This window comes from Bos indicus x Bos taurus, chromosome 15, assembly GCF_003369695.1.
Source record: "Bos indicus x Bos taurus breed Angus x Brahman F1 hybrid chromosome 15, Bos_hybrid_MaternalHap_v2.0, whole genome shotgun sequence".
In the NCBI taxonomy this organism is placed as follows: Eukaryota; Metazoa; Chordata; class Mammalia; order Artiodactyla; family Bovidae; genus Bos; species Bos indicus x Bos taurus.
Genome location: NC_040090.1, coordinates 51,347,079 through 51,362,632, shown reverse-complemented (window position 1 = coordinate 51,362,632; position 15,554 = coordinate 51,347,079). Strand labels below are relative to the sequence as shown.

Here is a 15,554-nt window from a genome sequence, read left to right as displayed (position 1 = left end):
CTCTAGGAGGGAGTACTCTTTGACATAATGACACTTTTACAAAACTGTAGAATCAGACAATGCTAAGACTCTAAAAGTGTTTAGAAGAAAGCAATCTGGCTTCGTGGAAACGGCACTGGATTCGAATCTTAGCCTTGTCAGTAATTCTAAGACAGGATGTAAGTAACAGCCCAGATCCTCATCATTTAGTTAAGCATCTTTGGAGGATAAAATGAGGTAACGCATTGAAAAGTAACTTCTAGAAAAATGATATAGATGATCTTATTTGCAAAGAAGCAATATAGACACAGAGGTGTGGAATAAATGTATGGATACCAAGGGGGGAAGGACACGTGGGATGAATTGGGAGATTGGAATTGACAAATATACACTGTTGTTTAGTCGCTAAGTCGTATTGGATTCTTCTGTGGCCCATCAGATTACTCTGTCCATGGGATTTCCCAGGCAAGAATACTGCAGTAGGTTGCCATTTCCTTCTCCAAAGGATCTTCCCTACCCAGAGATCAAAGCACGCCTCCTGCACTGGCAGGCAGATTCTTTACCACTGGGCCACCAGGGAAGCCCATATATTACTATGTATAAAATAGAAACTAATGAGAACCTACTATACAGCAAGGAAACTCTCTCTCAGAGCTCTGTGATGACCTAAGTGGGAAGGAAACCCCAAAAAGAGGGGAATATATGTATATACATGGCTGATTCTCTTTGCTTTCAGCAGAAACTGACAGTGAAAAACTTCAATAAAAAATAAAATAAAATAAACATGGAAAAAATAAAAGTAACTTCAAAAGACTATATATATAAATGAAATAATGCTTTCTCTTTAGCAATTGGTTGACTCTGGTATAAATGATGTAAGCCTTCTATTTCTTTTCCTAACTCAGATGACTGGTATATACATACTAACAAGTTAGAGCCATTTGGCCAAGCTCATTACACTGGTATATTATTAGGAAAATCTGAATTATCCTAAAACACAAAATATATCCTTCAACCCACACAATGTCCAATTTATATACTAGCCTCCACCCCCAGCTGCTGAGATAATTGGATTGACTTTCATGCTTCTCAGTTCCTACGTTCCCCTTGGCTCTTCCATCCTAGTAATAGTTAATTTCAAAGGTTCAGGACTGTATTGAACCCAAGCTATTCAGTGAGTTTCTGTTCTGTCCTTAAAGATCTATGGGAAAAATAAATTCTATAACCTTCTTCTATGCCTAACAACTTTTACAGTGAGTAAATTCTGTACAGTCTGAATTCTTCAATTGTGGAAAAAAAAAATGTCCCCAGGGCCACCCATTGGGAGGCCTCCCATACACACACTAATCCAGCCCAGCTTAGCGGCCCTGACAGCTCCAGCAGTGCTGCTGAGACACCCCCCTTATGAATATGCAAAGACAATCTTTCACTTACAAAAGAAACTGATATAGCCATTATGGCCTGTGGTTAATCAGACCTCCATTCACTTTCCTCTGCTTTGAGAACTGTCATCAAGAAAACGTGTTGCTAAGCAAACTTACTGGTAAGGACCTGGTTCCCGTAAAAATGATTGCCCAGAGGCCAACTTGCTTAGAAGGAAGGAGCAGGATTTTTTCAGACTCTAATTTGATTTCCTATAAAATCTAAGCTCATCATTCAGTTAAAGGAAGATTGGAAAGTTGCTCATACATTACTCATTATAACAAGTTAGAGTTTACACACACACACACACAAATACACATGCACACACACTCACAACCACCAGGTCCTTCCACTTGCTTCTGTAACTGCTTTTTGGAAAACATCCAAGCTTAGGCCAAGGAAATGCATAATAGAGAAGCTGCTGACTTTCCAAGCATCTGGTGGATTCACAACTTGCATTGAGCCTTACATAATATATCATCAATATTCATTCTTTCAGAGACATCTATCTTAGTCATTTCCACCTCCCCCAGGAAACATGATCAAGAGGAAACATAAAGGACTTTACATCTCAGATTCTTAATGAAGAGGACACAGGACTAGAAATTCACTTCCCAGCTTTGCAATTCATTTTCAGTCAACCTTAAAAAATCACTTAAAATTATCTGTGCCAAGAATTCCATAACCCCCCAGTGAAGAATAACACTCTCTCTATGACATCAAGATGAGGCTTTTTATGCCTGCCCACACAATAGCTTAGTAACTTCTGTAGGTATCTGGATTATCAGATTCCATCAAGGTTAACCAAAACCTCTGCTCTAGAATCTGGGTACTATTTATTTCCTCCAGTAAGTGGTGGGTCAGAGGTCTCCATTTCCCTTCCAGGCAACAATTGCAGTTTTCCACGTGAAACATAATTCAAGGAGATGTGACAGACTCCTAGGCTAGGATTGTTGTTGTTGTTGTTCAGTCACTCAATAGTGTCTGACTCTTTGTGACCCCACAGACCACAGCACACTAGGCTTCCCTGTCCTTCACCATCTCCTGGAGATTGCACAAAATCATGTCCATTGAGTTGATGATGTCATCCAATCATCTCATCCCCTGTCGCCCCCTTCTCTTCCTGCCCTCAATCTTTCCCAGCTTCAGGGTCTTTTCCAATAAGAAGGCTCTTCGCATTAGGTGGCCAAAGTATTGGAGCTTCAGCTTCAGCATCCGTCCTTCCAATGAATATTCAGGGTTGATCTCCTTTAGGATTGACTGGTGGGATTTTTTTGCAGGTCAAGGGACTCTCAAGTGTCTTCTCCAACACCACAGTTCAAAAGCATCGATTCTTCAGTGCTCAGTGTTCTGTATGTCCGATTTCACATCCATACATGACAACTGGAAACATCATAGCTTTGACTATACAGACCTTTGTTGACAAAGTGATGTCTTTGCTTTTCAATATGCTGTCTAGATTTGTCATAGCTTTTCTTCCAAGGAGCAAGCATCTTTGAATTTCATGGCTAGAGTCACCATTCACAGTGATTTGGAGCCCAAGAAAAATTCTGCCACTCTTTCCATTTTTCCCCATCTAGGATTGGAATTTGGAATTCTTGGAAGTGGAATTCTGACATAAATAACCAAATAGATTAACCGCTAAGCTACAACATTTTAGAAAAATTACTATACTAGAAAGTAGATATAGATTACAGATTTTTCATACAATATCAACATTTGATTGCTATACTCACAATAATATTGCTTATAAACTTTTCCTAGTCTTTGTTTCTTATAACAAATGTGATTAGAGAATGATGTGTCACCCCTCAGACTAGTTTGTTTTGGTATTAATACTGTTCGATATAGGATGAGTGATAACAAGCACTAAACTGCCCTCTAGGACCTTTAAGCTCCACTCAACTCTAAGCATCCTAAGGGCAGCAGCTGTGTAATATTAGTCTCTGGATCCCTGGCACAAAACTTGGTATGTGTGAGATTTTGATTAATCAGTTTGAGTTAAAAATTTTTGAATTGGCTAATGTGGTATTTTCCATTATTTTGATGGTGGCCATAGTTTGGTGTTTCTCAGAATATGGTCCCAAATCATCTGAGACTTGTTAAATGATGCAGTTCCCAAGTCCCACTTGAGGTTTATGGAATCCCAGTGTCTCTTGGTGGGGACCAGGAACCTGTTAACAAATTTCCAGGTGGTTTTGGCCACATCTTGTTGAGAGAACCTCCGCTTTGCTTTTTGTTTTGTCTCAAAAGCATCATTTTGGACTTTGTTGGAACCCTTGAGTCAGCACAAAACAAATGATGGTTCCAATACATGAGGAAATATCTATATTTAGGTGCTTTTTCTTCTGTTTACTCAATTTATTCATCGGCTTGCAACTAGTCAAGTGTGACTTCTTAATAGCATGGGTCACGATTACTCCTTCAATCAACTCTTGGTGTGTAATGCTCCCATCCTTTTCTTAGAGCATTTGTGTAAGACCTTTACCTGCTCTGTCTATATCTTATGGAAAGGGTTCTTATGTGGGGCAGCTGTGGGTTTTTATAGTCTGCTATGAGTAAAATGTGAAAGAACACTCAAATGAATATGAATCTACTCTCCTGAAAGCCATGCTCCTTGGGTGTGCCACAGCATAGCTTTATGAAGAAGCCCTCCTCCAATAACAGCTGATATGAATCAGGTTCTCATAGAAGCCTTCAGTTAAGTTTTCCATCCAATCATCTTTGTTAGAACTGACATGTCTGGCACTTCTGTCAATGCTGTACTTACAGCCTCTGTGACATGCCTGAAATTACTCAAGGGTAGTAAGCAATAGGATATCTTTTCTTCCTTCCATCTTGTATTCTGTGTCTCCCCCCTAAGCATCAAGAAAAATGCAAGATGAGATGCTTACTTCTACACAGATGACAATGTAGCCATGAGAATTAGGAGTTAAATAGAACTTGTTTTCTCAGAGGTTCAGAGAGTTAAAATCAAAGAAGGGAAAGGGGTATACGCTGAGTCTCCTGGCAAACTGGCCAGAAAACCAGCTTTTCCAAGACTACCTCTGGGCTTCTAGACATCTCTCGTGTTCTCCTTGAAGGGCCAAGGGCCCCCTCTGATGGTGCTGATCAGTCTCGCTCCTTCATGACCTGCATTCTATTCTGGCTGCACTGGGAGCTGTTGATTTCATTTAATGATAACCACTGTTGTTAAACTGCTCTCTTTTAAATAAGACCCCTGATTCTGCAGTCACCTTGGCCCATTGTGCCCTAGACCACTACCAAATGTGCAAGGTACACGACTGGGGTGGAAATGAAAGAAAAGAGTTAAAAAAGAAGGATTCTACCTCCCCCAGCATTAGAGTGACTTCAGTAAGCCCCCCTCACCCCGCAAATGTGATTATTTCTAGGTCTCTCATTGATATGAAAATTATTTCAGTTAATTTTCTTTTTCAGTTTTTAAAAAATGACATCCCTCAAAGAATAAAAGTAAAAACACTGGCCACAAGTTCTCTGACTCAGAGTCAGAGGCAGTGACCACCCCCAAGACCAAGGTTCCCTGCTCCCCACCAACCAGGGGCGTGGGACAAGAAGAGTGCAGGGGTTGCCTCTGCTAGTTGTCCTGGCCACCGCTGACACTGCAGCTCCTGCCTGTCCATTCCCTGCCCAGCTGGGCCACAGTGCCTTAGAGCAGCTCCCTTCCAGACCCTCTGCTGGGTCCGACTCAGCCAGGTCTGCCGGAGATGAAGACGAGCCCCCTCCAGCTATCCAATAAAATTGGCAATTACATCAGAGAAACCGAATTGGAGCAAGTGGCTGTCTCTGACTCAGCTGGCCCTGGGGAAACAGTGACTGCCAGCAGGTGGCTCAGAACAGCTCTGTAATATTCATTTCATGTTGCTTAAAGATGTGAAAAAGACCAAGCCAACCAGCTTCTGGTGTTTGACAAACCAGACTGCTGTTGGATCATATTTGAACAGACAGCTGTGTCTGAGTGTGCCAGGGAAAGACTTCCCAGGCAACCGAGTAAGGTCAGTATAAATTCCCTAGCCTAGTAAAAAGCTGGGATGTACGTTATCCTCTGAAAACCTAGTGGAAAGTTAAATGTGCTGCTGATTCTTTCATATGCACATTGATTCATTCAGACATCATTCATTCGCTGGTCACTCAACAATTACTTCTGGAGCTCTAATCTGTGCCCATCTCTGTTGCTAGAGCTGGGCACATGCTGTCCTGGCCACCACAAAGCCTGAAGGCTAGTGGTCAATTCTGCCCATACCTGTACTTTCTCATGCATCAGTCAGAACCTTTCCTGGACAACCTACTGGCTGAAATTCTTGCTAATAAAACAAGATTGTTCAAATTGTTTTTTAACTACAAAATAAGCAGGAAAATGAAGCATGTATATCCTGAATTCTAAGTCAAATAGAGGTTTCTGTCTAACCCAGGGATGGAGCTAACATTGCCTAATATCTAATCTCATCCTCCCTCCATCATTTTGCAAGAGCAAGCCTGTATAAAGCACCATATCTCTACAGTGAGAGAGAATTTAACTTAGATTCTGTCTAGAAATAAAACAAAGCAATAAAATTACAATCCTATAAAAGGCAATATTTTGTTTTCTGGATAAAGCCTTAACCTAGCAATAAATAAGGGCAAACAGTATCTGAATTCCAAGTCAACTGACCACTTTGTCCACTGAATGCAAAGGCACCCATCTTCCTGTACATATTGATCACATACAGTTGGTCAGTCAGAGCCTTCCTAGTTCTCACTGCATATAATTCTTAACAGCTTATTTACTTGACTGTTTAGAGGACATCAGATCGTAAACAAACTAGTAGGAGGGTGAGAGAAGCTTTTAAGTCAAACATGATGACAAGATAAGTGCAAGTTGATACTGTGGCAAGAAGAACTGGTATTAGGCACACAGCTACTCTCAGCCATTAACCATGTCATACAACCCGAAACCCAACCTGTTTATACCCCTTCACTTGACAGATGAAGTAACCAAAATCCAAGAGAAGTCAAGTTTTAAGAAGACAAAATATATGCTACATTTTCTACAGATTTCCATTCACAAAGACTTTTAAATAAAATTCATATTTGCATGCATTTTCAAGTAATGTATTTCCAAATAGTACCTTACTGTAGAATGATGGTTTGTAAAGTTTGTTAAAGTTCTTAGATGTTTATCAAACCCTTCAATCCTCATAGTAACCCTGTGAGGCAAGTAGATAGGTGTTCATTTATTTTGTCATTGTTCGTTCATTTTTTTCACTTGTGTATGTGTGTGTGTGTGCGTGTGTGTTTTCCATTGTACTGGATCTTCACTGCAGCATGCAGGCTTCTTGAGCTATTGTGCATGAGTTGAGTTGCTCCTCGCCACATCAGATCTTAGTTCCCTGACCAGCGGTTGAACCCACATCCCCTGCATGAGAAGGCAGATTCTTAACCACAAAACAAGTGTCAATCAATGAGCATTAGTGCAATAGCTTCCTATTCCAGGCATTGTGCTTGGCTATTATCCTGTTCTTGGCAGCCCCGAGCCACAGGTAGCCATTAAAATTAACAAAATCTAAACAAAACTACACTTTGAAGACTACATGATGGATATGGTGGCAAAGGAAATGAGGAACATGAGGGTATCTGCCTGTCCTGGTCCAGAAGATGGCTCAGCATAACCCCTGCTCCACACTTAATCCCTTCTCTTGTTGGTCAATTTTGTTTTGTATCTTCGGTACATCCCATCCACCTAGCTGCAGGTAGCACACTGCCAAAACCAGTTAGGCAGGTGACTGTCTCTCCTTCCTTCAGTTATTTCCAGGATCCCCATATCCACAATTGGTAACCTATGCCAATGTTCTGCAAATGGTTTAAAAACTTCCTTCGCTGCTGTCAACTGAGAACGTTCCTATTGAAGTAACCTCATTCCCTTTCTCTTCTTTGCCTGGACCTTCAGTTTTCAGAGAGAGCATCAGGACAGTAAAACTCTCACTTCTCAGAGATGCACTGCGCAACCTTTCACCCCAGTATGTCCACTGCTGCTCCCTTCCTGCAGAATAAACCTGCTAGCCGATGCACCTCCCCAGGGAACACTCATGTCTTTCTCTCCACCAGGAAATTACATGTTGAAAAGGAATAGTCTTTGGTAACTCAGAGCTTTGTGAAAGTTTAATTTCTTTTTTCATCTTTATTGAATGATTTTTTTTTTTTTTTTTTTGCCTCGCCATGCAGCATGTGGGATCTTAGTTCCCTAACCAGGGATCAAACACATGCCCCCTGCATTGGAAGTGCAAAGTCTTAACCACTGAACCACCAGCAAAGTTCAAAGTTTAACTTTTTTAAAGACGAAAACAGAAGCGTTACCATAGCCTAGCAAGAAAAAAATGGAGAAACTTAGGGTAGGTAGGATGTATTAAGCATCCCAGGGGTTAACCCTAAGGATAATTTGAGGATTTTAAAAGGATAAATGTTCTCTATGAAAGAAATTTTTTAAAAAATAACATCAATGCAAAGAGGTGATTCTGTGAGCCAATCAGAAGATGCTTAAAGAAACTATGAAAATGACCATCCTAAGCTCAAAGGAAAATGTAGACTCTGTTGTCACCATCAAAGACTTATTATAGATAAGGACACTGAGGAAGTACGGCAGCTTTAGCCAAAAACTGAAACTGCCTAGCCCTGAAAGTGAGTTCCAAGGAGGTCCACAGCAGATGGAGCCCACAAGGGGTCATTCTGCCCTGGGTATACTTCAGTCCACCAAGCTGAAACCTTCCTTTCTCCTTCCTATTGCCCAGCCACTGGTTTCCAGAATGTAAACCTGTTCCCTCTTAGTCTGCAGTCCTATTCCTAACCTAGGTGATTTGGGTGTGATCTACATATACAAAGTATGCATAATGTATACTATGTAGACGAAACACAACAAAATCTGGGAGTGGTACTGATGACACAGGGCATCAATGTCAGATAAATTTCTAGACCTGAAGCCAAGTCTGTAGACACACCCTAAACAAAGTCTGGAAATGCAAAGTTTGATTAAGTATGGATACTTAAAGTACTAAAACTTATCATTGAAGGAAATTTCCAAAGAAGACTGTAGATTAGTATAAACGGAATAGCCACTGCAGTTAACAGTATATGTGAAAGTTCGTAAATCCTATAATCACAACAAAGGTTCTTTGTCAACCTGAATTATGACTCTGTATGTAAATAAACTATTCTCTGGTAGGAAATAGTCAGGACCTAGAGATGTCTGTTATTCTGTGGTCTTTGCAGTTTCAACATTTCATCATTCTATCACTTTATACCATGTGTTTTGAAGATATATACAAAAGATATGCCATGCTTTCCCCCATAATAAAATGAAAACAAAATTCTCAAATTTGCAATTTGAGACAGATGGCTTGGTTATGCAGTACGAGCACCACTGTCCTAACTAGACTGTTGATTTCATTTGTGAAATTTGTCTCTGAACAATGAGAGGCAGCTCTTGGATTTTTTTTTTTTAAGTTCTGAATAATCCCACTAGAGTATCAAATTATCAAACATCTTGGTCCCAGATAAAGTAAGATCAAAGACAAGTGCAACAGATACAACACGCGCTTGTATCCCAGAGACCAGAGGCTAAGCATGCTTGTGCTTCAGGTCTTGTATTGTATCTGCTTCAAGACAAAAATGAAAGTAGTGTATCACCGCATGAATTCCAGAAATGAGGCTAAAAACGTCTCCAGCAGCCTCCAAAGAAGTCATTTCAAACACAGGATCTACTAGGTTTCCAGGTTGGAAGGAACATTCAATTGCTCTTGTAGTACCAGAGAAGGAATTTATACCACCAGCACCTGCACACATCTCTCCTAAAAAGGTTCCCTTCTGGTGGCTGGAAGATGGTGACCAGGCTTTCTGCCAGCCTCACTTAACAGAGCCAAGAGAAGGCTGAGTGCCAAAGAACTGATGCTTTCGAATTGTGGTGCTGGAGAAGACTCTTGAGAGTCCCTTGAACAGTAAGGAGATCAAACCAGTCAATCTTAAAGGAAATCAACCCTGAATATTCATTGGAAGGACTGATGCTGAAGCTCCAATACTTTGGCCACCTGATGCGAAGAGCTGACTTACTGGAAAAGCCCCTGATGCTGGGAAAGATTGAGGGCAGGAGAAGGGGGTGACAGAGGATGAGATGGTTGGATGGCATCACTGAGTCAGTGGACATGAGTTTGATCAAACTTCAAGAGATAATGAAGGATGGGTAAGCCTGGTGTGCTGCAATCCACAGGGTCACAAAGAGTTGGACACGGCTGACCAAGTGAAAAACAACAACAGTTCAAACAAACAAACAAAAAAAATATGCAATAGCATCAACTCCGTGAGCTCAAAATAAACAAAAAATCTCTATAATGAACCATAATGCACATGGCATACATAATTCCTATATAGTCTGCCTAGAGGCAGTGAGCACAAGGTCCCTGCCAGCTCTATCCACTTGGTACAATAGATTTTTCGTGCTTTTGAAGCTGATATCCAGTAAATTGATTTCTTTTTACATTCTTTTTCAATAGTCCTTTACAGATAATGAATGCAAAACCAATGCTCTTGAAATGCCTTTATACATTCTTCCTTTAGCAGATTTTACCAATTATGATGTGATACAAATTCAAAAAGGATTTGGCAGAAATTCATGTGTTTTGGTTTTATCCAAGTCATTCACCAGAAATACACACCCATTTGGTATGTGGGGCAGGGGGGATTACACTAGTGTCAGAAGTCCTGAGTGTATTTACGGTGCCTCCACCCACTAACTGCACATTTCTCTAGCCTTTCCATGCCTCAGGTGCCTGAGCCAGAAAATGAAAATTAGCCTACCTCTCAAGCTGTTAGAGGTCTGAATACAATCATCCTTTTGCAAATTGTAACTTATGTAGTGGAATGCATGTTCCATTGGTTATAAAATTGAGACAACAGGTAAAGTCTCCCAAATGGACCTGGAAATGAGACATGTCTCATCAACCTCCAGAGTCAGGAAATTTTTTTTTTCTTTTTTAAGTTCAGAGAGGTATGTTTGGTAACATAGCAAATAATAGCTGAGCATTCACTATACGCCAAGCTTCGACCTCCCCCATGCATCGTCTCATGGATTCCTCCCAGGAACCTCCAATTTTTTAAGAAAGATGATGGAAGTTTAATGAGCCCAGCCTTTCTGCCCATGGTCACTTCCCAGTAGGCAGGTGAGCCAGCGTCCAAACCCTGCTTACTGGGACTCTGAGATCCATGCTCTCAACCACTCTGGGGCTGTTTGCTTACAGAGCCGTGGATTCATGAACCCAGCCCCCCAGTCTAACATCCACCCTCCCACCCTTCTGCATCCTCTCACTGGTTGTCTCCAGCTCTACACTTTTTACTCTTGTTCTTCTCCCTTCCTGAATTAGTCCCCTCTGCTTCACTGAATTGTCTGCATCCTGTCTGGCCCACTGGAAGCCTTTAGTACACGTTTATTTGCCTTTAGTACACGTCTCTATAACGAAATTCTATTTCACAATGATCACTCCCCATCACATTCATTGGTCAGTCAGGTCTTAGAACCATAATATACTTTGCTTGGCTTTCCTGTGAAGGTATAGAATATGTAAATATGTCTCTTTTCTCTTTCCACCAGTTTCCAAGACAGTAAGAGGTTAGAAGAAAACTTCTCAAATAATTACTGGGAAACATTAACGAAACCTGCCTTACTTGAGTCTAGCCTGGGGATCCCACTCCTGATTCTATTCCACAGCAAAGAGCACCATAAACACTCCTATGTGAGCTGGTGAGCAAGACAGGGCCCCTTCCTTCCCCAGTCTGCTCCGTTTATCAGAGAACACAAAGAAGCAACTCTGTTAGGTTAAGAGAAGCACAGGTACTGCAGGCGCACAAAGTAGCAGCTACCCCAATCTATGGGGCGACAAGACAGATATTTGGTGAGTGTGGTACCTAGCATGAAATTTTAAGAATTATGTAATAACAATCAATGCATGCTAAAAGTATCACTTCTAATCCTCTCCCTCCCTCTGTGAAGCAGATGTTCTCATTATTCTTTTCTATTGTTAAGAAAACTGGGGTGATGGAGAACAATGTGCCCAAGGTTAGTAGTCAGTGCTAAGAAGATCAGACCCAGATAGCCTGGCTCTCAGAGACCACACCTCTCACCAGTAGCCTGTCTTTCTGCTCATGTATTGAGTAGATGAGTTGTTTAAGAGGGAGAGAAAGAATGATCCAGCCAAAGGCCCCATGGATATTAAGGACTCGTGGGTAGTTCAAGCAGTCTATGTGGATACACTGAAGGAGCTTGATATGGGCTCTAAAGTTGCAGGTGAGTCTCTGGTTACTCTGAGATGGACTTCTCCCAGTTGGGCCATAGGATAGTGACTGAACCCTAGAGCAGCCAGCCTCTCTCTGATGAGAGGTCTGTGGTTCTGCTCTACCTGGGAGCTGAGCCCCCAGGGACTGTGCTCTGCTGTATCTCCCCTGCCTGCCTGCCCCAGGGGCCAGTGGAGTCCTCCCCACAAGTAGATCTCTGACTCTCCCTGCAACACCAGCCTGCCACAACCCATGGAATCAAAGGATCTCGTATGATCCCATGGGCCATTTTAATTCATCCCTCTGCTTCCAGACAGGATTTTGTTATGCTGTCAGTATATTTATTATACTTATGAAATCCTAAGAAGATTTCATAACCTAGCATCTCCCATTTCCAAGTCAGATGGTCCTTTCCATGAAGATATGCGTACTTAGGTCTGTTCTAAACCCTTCACGCTAACAAGGCATGAACCCCCAGCTCTGCATCCTTGTGTGGTAGCAATAGATCATCGCTGAGGAGACTCCCTCCAATACCTGTGACGTAGCCACACTTGGATCGTGGAGTCAGGATTTGCCTCTTGGCTCTAGCTCTTGAGGGCTATGTGACATTAGGCAAATTCCTCAACCTTCTACAAATTCAGCTTTCCACTGCAAAATGGGCACAATAATAACACCAACACATGGATTTGTTTTGAGGATTAAACATATATAAAAAGCTGATTAATACATTGCCTAGCTTATCATACATGCTTATCAAAATGTAGCTTTAAAAACAAAGTGAAAAACTAATTTCACCTGCATCTTAGGTAAATATGTACACAACACAGGGACACATGACTCTCTGGTAACTGTTTCAGGGTAAACAACAATAACAACAAAAAATCAAATGCCTAAAAATAGGTACTATACTTTTAGTCTTATTTGCCTCAAGTAGGCAGAAGATTAGAAATCCACTTTTAAATGGCAGCTCTATATCAGTTATAAAAGTGTTAAATAAATCCAGAAAGGCAAAAAGGCAAGACAGCAGACAGGAACCGTCCCACAGTTGCCATGACAACGAAGCAGGTTACCTGGACAAAGATTTTTGGAAATCTCTTAAAAGAATAGCCAGAGATGTTTCCGTATATTTTGGGAAGGACAAAGTCTTCCTTTATCCCCGGCTAAAGACAAACATCCACTTGTTTGCTAAAAATCTCCCAATTAGCGCAGGGTGAGATCTGAGCAGACCTGGGATGTGGTGCGCAGGCAGGTGGTGGGATGGAGGGGGACTTGGCAGGGGGCTGCAAGGTAAAGGCAGTATCGCTGGAAAATGCAAGATCAAACTGCCCAGGATCCCCATTGTTTCATTTCAAATGCCCATGGAGCATTCATTAAAAAGCATCATTCTCATGCACGGAGACCCCCCCGAATTGCTGCAGAATACACTTACAAGAAATTGAATTCCTAACCAATAACACTTAGATTTTTATTAACAGTACTGACACGAAGACAGTGATAAAAAACTCTGGTGGGCAAGACTTTCTCTGAAAGTCATTTTTAATACGTAAAGGAATAGAGAGCTTCTGATCCACCACAGGCGCCTTCTCTCCAGCTCCTTGGGTGTCGCACATAGGTCGTGCGTCTCGGTGTGTATGTGTTTCCCTGCAGCAAGCTGCAGTTTACACTTAACATAATAATCTTGCACACCTCGCTCTCATTTTTCAGTTAATCGATAGTATTTTTAAAGCAACAAATAGGGGCTATTTGTAATAGTATTTCCTTTAATTGCATATTTTTCAAACATGAGACTATTAGACTAGCTGCCTATGAAAGCGGTCATTCAATTCTCCTCTGAGGTGCCCCTTCATTCTGAAAGGGCCTCCCTCATCAAACTCAATAGCATCTCTTGGCTGCCTGAGAAAAAGCACTGGAGGGGAAAAAAAAAAAAGAAGAAAGAAAGAAACCTATTTTCCAGATCAAAGTAATCCCTACTCCATTGCCATGGCTCCAGACGTCTCTTTCTTCTTTTCATTGACCAGACAAGGTTCTTCTCAGCAAACCTGCTTCATTTTTTTTTTTTTTTTTCGCCTGAATTTGTTTTCTCGTTGGGAAAAGTGGTCATTAAAGTATTAGTTTAGGTTGATTGGTTCTTCAGAGGCGGAAGAGGCTTCTGATGCTTTGTTATCTTTGACATGATCTCAAAATAGTGGCCTGATTATTATACAATATAGAAATAATAACTCAAGGCAGCAGGCTTGCCTTTGGAAACCCACGCAGGGTGTCGGGTGTATGATGATGCCCCTCACCTACTGGTATTTTCATGGATGCCTCCAGGGCCTGAGTGCCTGGCCATACCGCTGGATGCTGCTCCAACTTCCCCACCCCATCCGGGCCATGGAGCCCCCCTCCCATGGACCAGAATTCTCCCCAAGTTGTCGAGGCTGCAAAACACTTGTCTCCATTGATATCGACCAGTGGTGCATTCAGTAAGAAGAATGGGGACAGGGAGAGAGCCAGCTTTGATGTCTCCAGGGGCAGGAAATCACTCAGATGATTCTTCCAGGGCCACTTGGCAGCAGGTAGAGGGTGTGACAGCTGGTGGGAAGGTCGGCAACTGGGATGTGACCGCTGAACCATATCAGGGAACTATGCTGCCCTTGCAAACAGAAAAGTTCATTCCTCTAGTCTGGTAGGGGGTAGGGATGAGGGAGAAAGATCAGAGGGCCTGGCACATTACCACCTGGGAACAAGAGAATTCAAAATTGTCCAACAATGACATGTCAGAAGCTTTCATTACTTTGCAAGACCAACTGGCCCAAGTCTTCAAGTCAATCTAACAAGAATGTATGACTGTCAACACCTAACAGGTGGGATTCATTGTGGTTAATCCATGTACCTTGAATGAGGACTTGAAGCCTCTCTTTACCCATCTGTTAAAATAGCTTATAACATGTTTCTGTGAGAAATAATAATTACTACATACTCACTATGTGCCAAATATAGTGTATAACACTTGACATGTATTATCTTTTTTCTATTCACAACAACTCTACGGGATATTTACTCTTAAATGCCCTTTTTCCTTATTAAGAAATAGGCAGAGAGCACTGAAGTAACTTATCCAGAGTCATGCAGCTGGTAAGGAAGCCAAGATTCAAATCCAATCAGCCCAAACTCTAGAGCTCTATTAGCCACCACTTAGGAATTAAATGGAATAATATATAAAGTATTGATTCTGGTACCAGACACAGCAATATTACTGATCATTCGTTTTACTTTGCCAACATCATTATTAAACTCCCTCTGTTGCTTTGTCCAAATGAAAAACAGTATATGACAATGCTTCAAGAAGTGAAAGGGCTTTATGAAAGCAAACAAATTAAAAAATACGATAATAACTGGAGCTGGCCCATGGGAAAATTCACAATATTTCTCAATCCGAAAGTTCCACGGAGATGATGCACTTAAACAGGACTCACTCGGGCAATGAGGGGAATGAAGGGGGCATGGGAACGGGGGCTTGTTTCTAGAGATGGCTCAGCCAAGGGTGTGGAGGAAAGGTCTAGACACTCTGGTATCATGCCTGCCTTAGCTGGGTGGAGGTACAGATGTGGGTGATGTTTCAGGGGTAGCCAGAGTTGGGGGGAAGGAGTAGACAATTCAGGGAGCCAACCACAGAATGCCCGAACACACATGCACCACCCTTCATGCTTGGAAAACACACACTCCCAGGGATGACATCTTTACCCACTCTTACCTCAACCCCCCAAGGAGTCAAATGTTACTGCTGCTGCTGCAGCTGCTAAGTCGATTCAATCGTGTCCTACTCTGTGCAACCCCAGAGACGGCAGCCCACCAGCCTC

General features: G+C 41.9%; 1 long non-coding RNA gene across 2 annotated transcripts in view; it reads right to left on the bottom strand.

Moving 5' to 3' along the window:
* LOC113905737 overlaps positions 1 to 15,554 on the bottom strand; it is a 298,651-nt gene that overhangs the window by 180,056 nt on the left and 103,041 nt on the right. The gene's annotated exons all lie outside the window — the stretch shown is intronic.